The following is a 14,242-nucleotide window of genomic DNA, read 5'->3' on the forward strand; positions in this document are numbered from 1 at the left end:
TTAAGACTGTCCAGGGTACTGAGAGATAGGATTTGCCTAGAGCCAAAATTTGGCAGAGGCGGTTCTTGAACCTATGTCTTCCTGGCCCCAAGGCCAAACGTCTATCCAGTACACCACATGCCACATAGCATTGTCTATATATGTTTCCACTAATAGTTCATCCTCTAGACCAAATACCTGGAAGCTGTTGCTCAAGTAAGGGGTAAATACTGTTTTCTTGAAAAGGGTAAGACAAAATTCCAGGGGTGCTTGGATTTAGCTCACCCCTAAAGAGTCTTTTACATTTGCAGTGAGATAGCTGTCACATGGCTTAAAATTCAATCAAGGGCTTTGGAGGAACTTATAGTGCAAAATCGGCATTATTCTCCAGGTGGTACTCTCCTTAGGCTATTGTTTCCTGGTGGATTGAACATGCCTACTGCTGCCAATCTTTCTACAAACTGAAATATCCCCTCTGGCAATTAGATAATGCCCAAAGCCGGAAAAACTCTGAGTGATTCCCCACAATGACACTTAGGTGTCTTTGTCCTTTTCTTTCAGGAAAATGGTGTTTACTATTGGGCAAGCTACTGCTTGCTGGAGGCTGTTAAGCGAAATATTAATCGTGAAAATGTAGAAACTGCAGCAATTATCTTGTCTCCACTCTTTGGAAAAGTTCTTCTTTCTCTCAATTTGTTTCCTACAGCTTTAGGGGATTCAGACCTATAGGTATGTATCACTGCAGTTTTAATATGCATGGAATCACAGAGGTAAAAGACAAGTGCTCTTATACAGGCAGGAATATACATCACTAACTCTTTCTTTCTTTCTCTTTTTATTCTCTTTCTTTTTTGGGGGCGGGGGTTCTCCATACATGTCTGAGGCTCATAGAGGGTAGTGGAGAAGGGCTTTCTTGATGTCCCTCCGGGAAAAGGGAAAGTGGAGAAAGATAGAGTTTTTCAAGCTCACCAATCAAATAGCTACCATGGTAGCACCAGGTCTACAACAGGTCCTGGTAGCAAATGACCTTCCTGTGTGGTTTAGGCTGCCCACCTTCAACCCTCCATTCCAATACTGTTTGTCTTGCAATTCTACCCAAAGTTCCAACAGAAGGAGAGAAAGAGAGAGAGAAAGAGAGGGAGAGAGAGGGAGAGAGAGAAAGAGAGAGAGAGAGAGAGAGAGAGAGAGAGAGAGAGAGAGAGAGAGAGAGAGAAGAAGAAGAAGAAGAATAAGAAGAAGAAGAAGAAGAAGAAGAAGAAGAAGAAGAAGGAGGAGGAGGAGGAGGAGGAGGAGGAGGAGGAGGAGGAGGAGAAGGAGAACAAGAACAAGAAGAACAAGAAGAAGGAGGAGGAGGAGGAGGGGGGGGGAAGGAAGGAAAGAAGAAAGGAAGGAAGAAAGGAAGGAAGGAAAAATATAGATGAGAGCTTTTATCCTTTCTTCCATCAAATCCGGAAGACCTGAGTTGGAATCTTGCTTCAGACAAGCAATGAGACCCCCGGCAAGTCACTTAACCTCTCCATGCCTTAGTTTTCTCATCTGTAAAATGTGACCTAAGATCCCTTCCAGCTCTGAATCTACCATGCTGTGATTTAGCACAACCTCAAATCAGTTTTATTTATTATAGAAAGAACTCAGATCCTTTTTTTTGCCTAGCTTCTCTCTGAATTGTACCAAACCCATGGGAGATTTAAAAGGCAGAGTCAGTGAAGCACAATTCTCAGGTTCCACTGAGATCTGGAAAAGCAACGATGCTGGGTAATCTAAATTTAGGCCTAGTTCTCTACACTGTAATCTCTTTCTCTCTTTCTTTGTTGACAAATTTTGTTTTGATACAGCAGACAAGCCTAAACAAACACGTACAAATATTAACATTTCACTAATTTGTGAGTCATTTTTACTCAAAATCCATGCTAATTGTCTCTGTATCAGCTGAATTTTAGCCCATGTATTGCCAAAGTAAGCACTCTACACTGTAATCTCAACTCTTTCCCTTGTTTGTCTTAGTGAGCTTGGTGGCAGCAAATCCTTTCACTTCCAGGGAACAGGTCTGATCAGGTGACATCTGATTCACTTCACCAGGCTCACAGCTGGTCCAGGCCCACCCAAGGGACACAGAGCCTAACATCAGATTCCACATCCGAGAACAAAGTTTTGGCAGATGCCTGCCCCGCTCCCACCCTACTCCTATTCTCTTCCCTTAAACACCAACCCTCTCCTTTTTCAGGTTGAATACCCATGTTGAACATGATCTGGCACCCAGCTCATTATCCCTTCCCCTCAACTTTAAACCCCCCAGAGTAGTACTTCAGTGGTGAGGGCAGCTTCTGTTCCCTAAAAAGCCATCTGTGCCTATTGTTCAACCAACAATGCAGCTGGGTGGAGAACCTTGAAAGGCCTGAGAGATGGCTGGTTCCATGGTGGTTTTCAGGGCATGCTGGTAATGCTGGTTTCTTCTATCTTGATGTAATTGCTTAGATTAAACAAGATGGCCTGATATACGCTAATGTATTAAAGACAAAATGAAATCGTCTCATTTCTGAGGCTCTGGTCTTTCTGGGTCCAAGGCCAGGTCTTTGCTCACCATATTATGATGACTCCCATCTCTCTTCTCTCACTTGTGACAACTACTGATTGTGTGACCTTGGGCAAGTCACTTAATCTCTTTAAGGCTATAAGTTGCAGAGAAGGTGCTGATCTCGTTGGTAAAGGAGTTTCTTCATCTGTGTGTTCTCTATCAGATAACATCATCGTTTATGATCCTCTATAATGATCTGAATTTTTTTAAAAGCAATTTTAACCTAATTATATCACTAATAATTAATTTTGAAACTGCCTGAAGATTTAACTTTGTTGGGAAACTGACTTTTAAAATTCTTTAGGTCATGATGCTAAAATGCTCCGATAATAAATTGAACTAGTAATGAATGAGAATCTCAAGAGATTTATAAATGAGGTCAATGAGAATTTAAACACTTCCATAGTTTACGTACTGTTATGAGAGGCAGCATGTTGTGATGGAGAGAGAACCAGCCTCACTATTCGAAAAATCTAGTTTCAGGTCCCATCTCTGACACACGCTGGCTGGGTCCTACCAGTCTCAGACACTCTCTACTAATACAAGTTGCAGAGAAAGTCCCAATTTACACTGGTAGAGAGAGTTTCCTCACTGGAACTTCTCCATACCATCAAAATCACAGGTCTTAAAAAAATTAACTTTCAAAAGCAACAACAGCATCCGAAAAAAACATCTGGTCACTGGAATAAATCTCTGCATTAGTCATCTTCCTCGAGGTCTGGGCATTTCCACTGCCCTCAAAGCCTTAGATTTTTGGTTGTTGTTGAGTAGTTTCAGGCGTGTCCAACTCTTTGTGACCCCACTTGGCATTTTCTTGGCAGAGATCCTGGAGTGGTTACCATCTCCATCTCCAGCTCATTTTACAGGTAAGGAGACTGAGGGAAACAGGGTGAAGTGACTTACCATTTCCATCTCCAGTTCAATTTACAGATGAGGACACTGAGGCAATCAGGTTTAAGTGACTTGCCCAGGGTCACACAGCTAGTAAAAATCTGAGATCAGATTTCAACTGAGGAAGATGAGTTTTCCTGACTCCAGGCCTGGCTCTCCATCCACTGTACCACCTAGCTGCTCCTCCAAAGCCTGACATAGGGCAGCAATTAGTACATTTGAGAACAGGATTTTTTTTAGAGAATCAGAGAACATCAGATACACAATGGCAAACCTTAGAGCTGCATACCACAGGGCATTGCCTACAGAACCATGTAAACTACAGCAGAAGAAGGAATCAGTTTACCTCACTGAATGATAAATCATTATAGAAGATCCTCCATACTGTAGTGTAAGCCCGGCTTTCCCTTCCCCACTGCAGACCTTTAGACTCTCCAGCTTGGAGACTGATAGGCCCTGAATAAAGAATAAGAATGTATCCCTCAGACATTCCTCTCTGGCTTGGAGACTGATAGGCCCTGAGCAAAGAAGAGGAAATATTTCTGAAACTGCTTTTTTTTTTTTGAGGACCTAGCCAGTTCTCAAAAACCAAATGACTGACAGGATCCTCCCCTCCCAAGGGGATTGGCTCCTCTCACTGGTGGAGAACATCCAGGACAGTTAGCAGTAAGTCTTTCTTGTTCAGGACACTATAAAAGTCACCACTTGGGACAGGCACATTGGAACCTCACCCACGGAAAGGATGCTTTGCTTGGGACTACATTCAGAAGGACCATCAAGCAGGCTGTAAAAGGTGTTCCCCAGCTTCGGAGAAGCCTTGGGTGCAGGTGCTGAATGTGAAGTGTATGTTGTATGTTGGGTGTGCATCTTTTGTCATTGTCGCTGAGTTTGTAGAAAAGAGAGGGATTCTCCAGCTTGAAGAGACCTTGGGCGGCAGTGTTTCTTTGAATAGGTGTTGCCTCTGTGTGTCTGTGTCTCTGTCTTTGTCACTGTGTTAGCTGTGTAGTAGGAATTGTTAAATAATGTGGTTGTGGGTTCAATAGAGTATTTTCCCTGTCTTTCAATAAAAACTTTATTCTGTTGGGAGCATGTCTTATTGCCAGTGCGAATCCGAACCTAACCTAGTTTAATCGAACACTCACTAATGCAGATATTATTAGTATAATTAATAATAATACATAATATTTATATAGCATTTGAAGTTTTGCAAAGTGCTTTGCAAATATCTTATTTCATCCTCACAACATTCCTACCACATAGGTGTTATTAATATCTCCACTTTACAAATGAAGAAACTGAGGTAGGCCATGTTTACAGGATTTGCTCAGGGTCACACAGCTAGTAAGTGTCTAAGGTCAAATCTGAACTCAGGTCCAGTGATCTATCCACTGGACCACCAGCTGCCTCTCTTTAGGGACCAAAGCTTGTCTTACAGAGTAAGACACAAGTTGGTTTGATGCATGTCTAACATTTTGTCTGCCATAATAATTGCAACAGATTTCAATGATTGGATTCAAATGTAAATATTGTCATTGCAAGACCAGTTTCCTGGGGACCAGATAGGGGACAAACACCACTCAAATGCTGTGCTTTACCCAGCTTTCACACTCCCCACAACTTCTCCAACTACACTTAAATACTGAGCCCTGGGGAATTTATTTTCTAAAGGATGCAGAGAGGGACTCCTGATGATCTTCCATGTCAAATTCCTATTTCATGAATGAGCATTTTAATGTTCTCTATATCTATATCTGTATCTATCTATCTATCTATCTATCTATCTATCTGTCTGTCTCTATATCTATCTGTCTATCTCTATCTATCTATCTATCTACCTATCTATCTATGTATGAGGTAGCAGCACCATAGCAGAAACAAGAATTAGGCTAGAATTCAAAACTTGCTTCTGACACTTAATAGCTGGGTGAACTGGGCATACCTCTCTGAGACTCAGTTTCCTTATCTGTAAAACAGAACTAAAAAATACCTATATTGTCTACCTCATAGGGCTATAGTTGAGGCCCAAATGAAGGTAAATGTGGGCAGTGTTTTGTGAACCTTAAAGAGCTTTATGTAAATATTAGCCATCATTATTTTATACCATGTCAAAATGGCTGACTTAACTCAGCAGTTAGTCATAAAACCTTCCAGTTCAGTGGCAAAAACAAACAACTCAGTCACATTCATTATTTGAATAGAGTGACCAGTTCAATAAAAAAAAAACATAACAGTGAGGCCCTTAGATCCATGTAGGCATTGCCTCAGTGAAAAGTGGAAGTCTAGGCTCCTGAGAAATGCTGATTTCTGATGGCAAAAAGATAGCAGCTTGGACAATTTGCATCAAGTGAATAATTTCATTCATATCCCTGAGTTGCAGAATAGGCTAGTCTTGTAGGCCAGGCCAAATTCAGGCCAGTTTGGAAGTTCAGGTTCAAGATTGGAATGAAATGAGACACTCATGAAACACTTACCAGTTAACAAAGGGAGTTCTACTTAGAGCAGGGGAAGGATCCTCGACAAGGATATGGTTCTTGGCTCCAGTAGATCCAGGCTTAGCCACCTCCTCCAGGCTCCACAGAGAAATTTCTAATCAGAAGGGCAGAGGGTGGTGACTTGGGCAGCCGGTACAGCTGCCAAGTGTGATGGGCACTGATTCCTCCAGGGCAATCCTCTTTTATGCCTTGCAGCTACCAGGAATCTGGGTCAGAGCAGGAGCCAAGACTGGTCTCTGAATCAGTCGAGTCTTTAAAATTGCTTCCCTACCTTTTCATATATATTTTGAATATAACCCTGCCTACATTACTAGGACCCTAATAGATAACACTCTGATCCTATCTGGTTTAAAAAAATAGGTTAAGGGTAAGTCTATAGCTTTGCACTGACTGTCCCCTCAAACTTGTGTAACAGGGCCTGATACATGCACATAGCATATCAGTGTTCTCAACTGATTCCAACTGCCCACGTGGGAGAGGCTGGAAGTCCTGCTTCTGGGATATTGGTGATGATGGACAGTAGAATTGTCTTGGAGTGACATTGGGGAATCCATGGAAATCCTGTAATTGGTTCTGGTCTGCTAACCATCTGGTTATGGGAAGCCTTTTTGATTGACTAGGCAGCTGGAACTAGGGAGTACCTCCAATAATTAACTAGCAACCCGATCCTTGGTCATTTTACTCTTGGGTGCTCTGCTTTTAATTTGACTCCTTTGTTAATGGCATCGAGAGAGAGACACTGCTGCAAGGGAACAGGCCTTGGGACATCTCCATTGAGGCCAACATGTAGCCTTGTGGAAATGGGCTTCAGCCGTTAGGTCTCTGTATTTATTATCTATTTTAAATAGAGATTACAGACTCTAACCTTGTAAGTTTTAAAAAAAAGTCTGATCAGCAGATGTCCGAGCATCCAGTGATTCAGTGTTCCAACAGATTTGCAACCAGACCACCATATACATTCCAAGGAACAAGGAGTAACCTTTGGGACTCAGGCTTGCACAAACCTTGGGTGAGTTACCTTCTCTAGACCCCAGGTTCCTCAAGTATAAAATAAGGTTGGACTAGGCAACTTCAAAGGGCCTCTCCACCTCTAAAAATATAATTCTGTGAAATTCAGAGGGCTATTCCCCTTTCCATAGTTGTTTACAGCAATAATAATCAGGACTTGAGCCCAGGTTATAACTGAATTCCACGTGTCTGTCCATTCTGTAAAATACACAAATAGTGGAAAAGTCTTTTCTGCAGGTAGAAACTTGGGAGACTGTGGAAAAGGGAATATTCCCGTAGAAATTAATCTGAGAAACCTCTGCATTTTAATCAAGAAAATAGGCCCTGAAGTGGGGAAAAAACTGCCTTACGCTTCACACAACCAGAGACCTAGAGTTAAAAGAAACCTCAGAGATCACCTTTGACAAATGAGGAAACCAAGGCCTACAGAAGTGTTTGGTAACTTGCCCAACACTCCCCCACCAGCCTTTCCTGACAATAATGTTCCAAATAAAATTTGGAGTTAGAACTCAGTGAGGATAAGAGTCATCAGGAGCCCTAGGCAGCTGCACTTGCTTTTAGCATTCATTCACCCACAAAAGCATCTTTGCTGCAGGAGCCTTAGGCACTGGCCCCTCTTTCCAATCTGATAACATCTCCCACTGATCGAAAGACTAGGGCTGAGTGATAATGCAGTGCACTGGGAAAACACACTTGTCAAGAACATACCTCCTCGAACATAAGCCAGGGTCTGTTTGAAAAGGAGAAAAAGAATCTAGCTAATGGATTTTTTTAAAGCTTAGATAAAAGATTTTCTTCTGTTGTGCCTGTCTGCAAAGTGTCATGGTTTCCTATGAAAGGCTCTGCGGCTCCCAAAGAGCTCTTTTAATGTTTGAGGGAATGATTCAGGAGAATACTTAAAGAAAGTCCAAGATCACTCCTGGGATTTGCTTACAAAAGACCCTTTTTCTTTTCGTGTTATGTTATACTGAATCATTTTCTTGCAATATTAGCAATCTTGTTATTAAAGAATGACCGACTAAAAAGGGATGCCCTATCTCTCTTGGGGAATTTTCAATCAAGCATTCCTCCAGAGTAGGGAAGGATGTGTCATGTCCAAGTCAAATCACTCTGTCCAAATGGCTCCAGTGACACCCCTCTGGTTATCAGCTTATGTTTCAAGGCTCAGGGGGCCCTCTTTGGAAAGAGGGAGCCCCAGATGAGTAAATGTCATCTACCCATCAAATGGGTTGGGAAAATGCAAATCAGGAAACTCCCTGACTAAGATTATGGTGGAAGGAAAAGTTACATACCCATGCCTTACCTTAGCAACTTTGCTATTACAGTTTTTATTGGTAATCCTGTCCATCACATACAATGTCCTTTTTCTTCTATGTGATAGAACTGTGTCCTTTACAAAGGAAAGTAGCTGTACCATAGAGACTAGTGAGCACTTCTCCAAATCAGGAAGACCTGGCTTTGGAAGTCTGATACATAATTTCTGCATGACTTTGGCCAAGTTATATAAACTTTCAGAGGCCATGGTAATTCTGTTAGAGTTTAAATTGCAGAGTAGGTGCCAATCTACATTGGAAGAGGGCATTTGCTCACTTGTAGTTTCCTATACTAATTAAATTGCTAGTTTGGTAACCCACCCTCAACCCCAAATGGACTTGTGTTTTGAGATTTGTGTGTTTTCCCTGTGGACTACTTCTCCCACAAGGCTTTGGGGAGAACAGAGCATGAATCCTAAGATGGTTTTCCCAGAGTCCTATGCTTAAACAGATTGACATACAGATGTCCTTGAAAGTGGGGTTAAAATGTAAAATTCAGAGAGACAGAACAAGGAGAGGGGTACTGCCATGACTGCCATCTTTCCTCTGGGGCTGGAGAGGGGCCACATGTAGCCTTTCCTGTCCTATGGTGCCAAACAGCTAGAAGTTAAACTAGCATGAGCAGCAGTGGTCATAGCATGAGGGTGAATGAATTGCTGCCCAGCTGAACCAATAAGCACATAAAGCAGAGAGACACCAAGGGCTGTTACTGATGTTTCTGTAGCCATGAAGAGAATTCCAGCTTCTAGCCAGGGCAAACTGTTAAGAGTGACTGGGCCTGGCAGGACATGCAAGGCTTTAAATAAGCACTGAATTTTCTTTCACCCTACAGCGAGAACCTGCAGAAATGAGACTCTGCCCTGTGGGGTGGTGGTGGTGGTGGGGAGAATTGAGATGGCAACATGGCGTCTTGCATTTAATTTTTCTTTTATCTGGTCTATCTGTATTGCATACTAAGGTAATAACCCTTGCTCAGAGGCTTAATTGGCATAGCATGCTGGGACAGAAAGGAAGTAGAGGCTATGAATTTAATGAGTCATACTTCTAGATAGGACAGGACTTGGGGTATAACAGAGCAGTGCATGTGAAGTGTTGAACTGATTGACAGCCCTGGTTTTAACTACTGTAGGTACTTGGGGTCTGTAGAGGCCCACATAGATCTGTCCCAATGTACATCATGAACATTATGCTCATAATCATACTATTTTCTGTTCCTACCCTCTCCCTCCCCCAGCAGCCACACTCATGCTTGCATGCCAGCCTAAAATACTGCATACCACCCAGGGGAAATGACCCAGGGGATTGATTTTCAGGAAGACTGTGCTTGGTTCGGACCCTATTGTTCCTCAACAGATAGTTTGTTCCACAAATGTTTGCAGTCTGTGACCTTTGCCTTTGTATTTCTCCCTATTTCCTCACGGGGAACCTTGGGTGACTTTGGGGCGTATAGGAGCCTGTGGTCAGCCGCTTACAAACAGAACTACACAAGTGAAGGCAAAATACTCTGGAAGCCAAATATTGACATTAGCGTCCATTGTTTGGGGGCAATGAAAGCCATGTTCAGGATGAGTCACCCGCTGTCAGGCAAGAGCTCTTGGTAACCATACTGCTACATCATTTATAATATATCTCATTTTGGTCTCCATCATTTTCCTTTGATATTCTGAGCAGTATCTGAATTGAATCGGCAATTGTTTGATTCTTCAGCTTGGTTTTATCTGTTACTGGAAATAAATTCAAAACAATATGAGGAATATATGTATTTAGGATTTGTGCTGGGCAGTGACGCAGTAGATCGAGTGCTGTGCCTAGAGTCAGGAAGACCCGAGTACAAATTTGGCCTTAGACGCTTACTAGCTGTGTGACTGTGGGAAAGTAACTGAGCCCTTTTTGCCTCAGTTTCCTCATCTGTAAAATAAGTTGGAGAAGGAAATGGCAAACTACTCTAGTATCTTTGCCAAAGACCCCCAAAACCAAAACCCAAATGGGGTCATGAAGAGTCAGACACAATTGAAATGACTGAACAGTAACAACATTTGGCATTTGTTAACTAACTATAAATTTGTATCTTTGCACCAACTGCTACTTTTCTTCTTTAATTCTTTTTTTGTTTTCATTGTGTAGATTGCTTTTTTTTTTTCCATACCACGATTACTCATGGTAATATGCTCCCTTTCCATTGAACACTCTCTTGTAACAAAGAAAAACAGTTGAGCAGAACAAACCAACCATTTGACATTGTCTAATAGTGCACACAACAGTCCACTTCAGTAGATCTCCACTGCTCTACCAAGAGCAGGGCTGTGTTCCTTCATCTCTTCTCCATTGAGAAGATTGGTCATTACAATTCATCAGAGTTTGATTGTCTTTTAGTGTTGCTTTCATTTGCAGTTTTGTAGCCACGATGCACATTGTTCTCATGATTCTACTTTCTTCTTTCTGTATCAGGTCATTACAATCATTTCCCCGAACTTTGAATTTCTTGCTATTAAATAAATGCCTCTTTCACCCTCTCTCAAACACTCTCTCTCCAAACTGTTTCTGTTTATTAAGTGTGGCTCAGTCGTATCTCTCTGGCTATTTTTTTTTTAAGATTTTGAGACATTGGTTGAGAAAGGTGTGACTTGTAGTCTGATCTAAGCTATTTTTTTCTTAAAAATCGGTTTTATGGGCTTAGCCTCTCATACAACAGATCCTCTCTGCACCAGGCACACCCCTTTCTCCTGCCTTGTACCCCTTTCCTACTTCATTTATGCATCTACCCTTCCCCTTTCCCTTGCCCCCCACCTATAAAAAACTTTCATATTAGTAAATTTCCTTGCCCCAAACACATGATCACTAATTGGCACCTCCTTACCTGTGATATTAGAAGCCAATAACAAATGTCTGCTAAAGAGACACTCATCCTATAAAACACCTGGCTTTCTTTCCATATCAGCAGTAGACTTGTTGGGCTGCTCGGAGGGTAGAGTACCAAACTCCTCTTCCTTTGTAGAAAACAGAAACTATACTCTTCACTTCATTCCACTCTGTGTCTGCAGTTCTGCCTGGCTTAAACTCCATGGAAAAAAATTTCCCCATACCAGGTACCCCCTGGTGTCCTGTTCTTCCCCCTCACCCCCATTATACTGCCTCCTTTTATGTGTTGCTTATTCTCATTTAAATGCAAGCTCCTTGGGGAAGGGGCTATCATTTTATTCATTGCATCTCCCAGTGCTTAGCACAGTGCCTGGCACATAGTAGGTGCTTAATTAATGGCTATTGGATTGGATTTACTACATGCGACAACCAAGGGGAAATCATGCAAAACTCAGAAGAGTGAGAGATCCTGGTATAACCTAGGTGCCAGGTTGGAAGGACGATTTCTTGCTAGATTGTTGGTCCCTTTTGCCTTCCTCCAATACATGAAGCTCATGTTGTTCAAGGCTTGTGCTACCCCTGTGATAACTGTAGTTGAGTGAAGAATATATTCTATTTGTGGCCCACAGGAGGTACTCCATGACCAAGGGCCCCCACCCCACCAGTATACTCTGGACTCACATAGATTGGGTTCAATCCTGAACTTGCTGTTCAGTCATTTCTTCAGTCATGTCTGACTCTTTGTGACTGTGTTTGGGGTTTTCTTGGCAGAGATACTGGAGTGGTTTGTCATTTCCTTCTCCAGCTCATCTTACAGATGAGGAAACTGAGGAAGCAGACTTAAGTGGCTTGCCCAGGTTCACACAGCTAGTTGATGTCTGAGGCCAGTTTTAACCTCAGGAAAATGAGTCTTCCTGACTCCAGGCCCTGTACTCTATCCACTGGGCTACCTAGCTGAGCACAAGACCCCAAAGCTGTCATGTTCTCTTTCTGGCTTGTTAATACCTTTACATAGATTTCTCTAGGAAAATCTCTAATATAAAACTTAAATATGGCTCATGTTTAGGGTCTCCCTAAAAGTGGGTAACAAGATGCACTCCCACAAACATATTCTATGTACAATAGGGGTATCAGTTATGGAAGAACTGCTTTATTTTTTTCTATCAAATAAATTGCAGAAGGAGCAAAGGCCTTACAGGAAACTTAAAACATTCAAATAGCCACTACATTCATAATATCCTTCCCAACCACGCCCCCTACCCAGAAAATAAAGACATTTTGTGAGACTGCTGAATAGATATTTTGTATTCATCTTGGACCTGTGCTGCCTAATAAACTTGCAGTGAATGTGATGAAGGGTTGGCTAGATATTTGTAGGTATTGCCTTTACCAGCTGTTTACCATGCTTGCCAATGGAGTTTTATAATTTGATGTCATGTATGTAAATCAAGTGATTAATAGGATTTTTGATTTGACTCCCTCTTCAGTTTGGAAGCCATCTTTAGTTCTATTAGGATAGATGATAATGGGTTTTAGAATAATCAGAAATATAATCTGTTTATACTATTTTCCTGAAAAAAAAATGTCACATTTATATCAATTGTTCTTGACATTAGGTTGGTGATATGCTTTTAGAGGAGACCAATGGATTATTTCTATTTTAACTTTGCCCTTTCATTCTAATATATCTATATATCTAATATATCTGTTCTTTCATGATTTCTTGAAACATTAAAACCAGTCCTCCCTCCCTGTCTCCCCTCCCCCCATCGCTTTTGTCATGGCTTTCTGGTAGTCTAATGATTATTAAATTATTTATCCTTGATTGGTTTTCCAGATAATTTTTTAAAATATGAGACACTTTAGGTTTTCTCCTATTTTTTCAGTCTTTTGACTTTGTTTTGATATTTGTTGTTATCTCATGAAGCCATTAACTTTTGTTTGGTTACCTTCGAATTTTCAAAGATTCAGTTACTTGTGTAAGGTAGTGTATCTCTTGTGCCAAATGGCTAATTCTCCTTTGAAGTCTTTCCTTCAATATTCTTATTTCTTTTTCAATTCTTTCTTCTAGTATTGTTATTTTATGTATAATATTATTTAAAAATTCTTGCTTTATTTCTCCCAGGAATCCTATTTGATGTTATGGACTAATGTTTTCTTCAAGGCTTTGCATATAGCTGTTTGGGAGCTATTCTCACCTTTAAAGTTTATATCTTAGGTTTCTGTGGCATTACAATAGCTTTTTATCATAATATTCTTTTTCGTGTTCACTCATTCTTCCATTCTTATTTCTTGAATTGGGGCTTTTTATTAGGGCCAATTTCTGCCCCTTTCTGGGGAGAATGTCAAGGCCTTATTCAGACATGTTTTGCTTTCTCTGAATTCTTCTTACTGCTTTGTCCAGATTTTGAGGCTGAGTGCTTAAAGGATCTCAAGGGTGACATATCAGGGTGGTGGGGAATTTGCAGACTTTTACTTCATCCTAAGTTATTCGATCTAGAGAAATCTGATTGTCACCCTATTAACTCCTGACTCTGGTTTGGGTCTGGGCAACACAATTGTAGATTTGCCCCTGGTAGGATCTCTAGTAAACTGTTGTTAGCCTAAGCCTCTGCCATTTAGCTAGAAATCTTCAGGTTGAAAGTGACAGAATGACAGACTCTCTCTTGGTGTGAACTCCCCGTCTTGGTCACTCAACTGAATGCCTCACATCTAGTTGGGTGATGAATCCCCTTACTCTGGGACCAATGCCAGACAGCTGCTACTGCCTTCTGTTCCTGTTCCTTGACTAGTACAGGGTCTTAGGCCAGGTCTGAGATGGATTCTCTCACTGGGCAAACATTCTTTGTCTTGGATCACAGCTGCAGGTCAGCCTCATACTTAGCTATGGTCTGTCCTGAGTCTAACCTCAAATCCCCTCCTAAGTCCACACTGGATACACTATTCAGCTCTGGGAAGAATGATTTAACTGATGGCTATCTCCTATTCCTATTCCCTGCAAGGTACACAGGATCATGCTCCTCCCTTGCTGCATCAGTGGCCATTTCTTGCTCTGAAACAGACACTGCTCAGCTCATGCCTAGCCACAGGTCACTTCCTGGGTCCACATTCAAACATTAGTCCAG

The 14,242-nt window shown here is 41.6% G+C and overlaps 1 non-coding gene across 1 annotated transcript; it reads right to left on the reverse strand.

Moving 5' to 3' along the window:
• Nucleotides 1-1,836: 1,836 nt before the first annotated feature.
• Nucleotides 1,837-1,943, reverse strand: LOC118852471. The gene has a single exon (XR_005010548.1). It is a non-coding gene; the product is annotated as a U6 spliceosomal RNA (small nuclear RNA).
• Between the last annotated feature and the right edge of the window lie 12,299 nt (nt 1,944-14,242).

The sequence above is a fragment of the Trichosurus vulpecula genome, chromosome 5 (genome assembly GCF_011100635.1).
Source record: "Trichosurus vulpecula isolate mTriVul1 chromosome 5, mTriVul1.pri, whole genome shotgun sequence".
Classification (NCBI taxonomy): Eukaryota; Metazoa; Chordata; class Mammalia; order Diprotodontia; family Phalangeridae; genus Trichosurus; species Trichosurus vulpecula.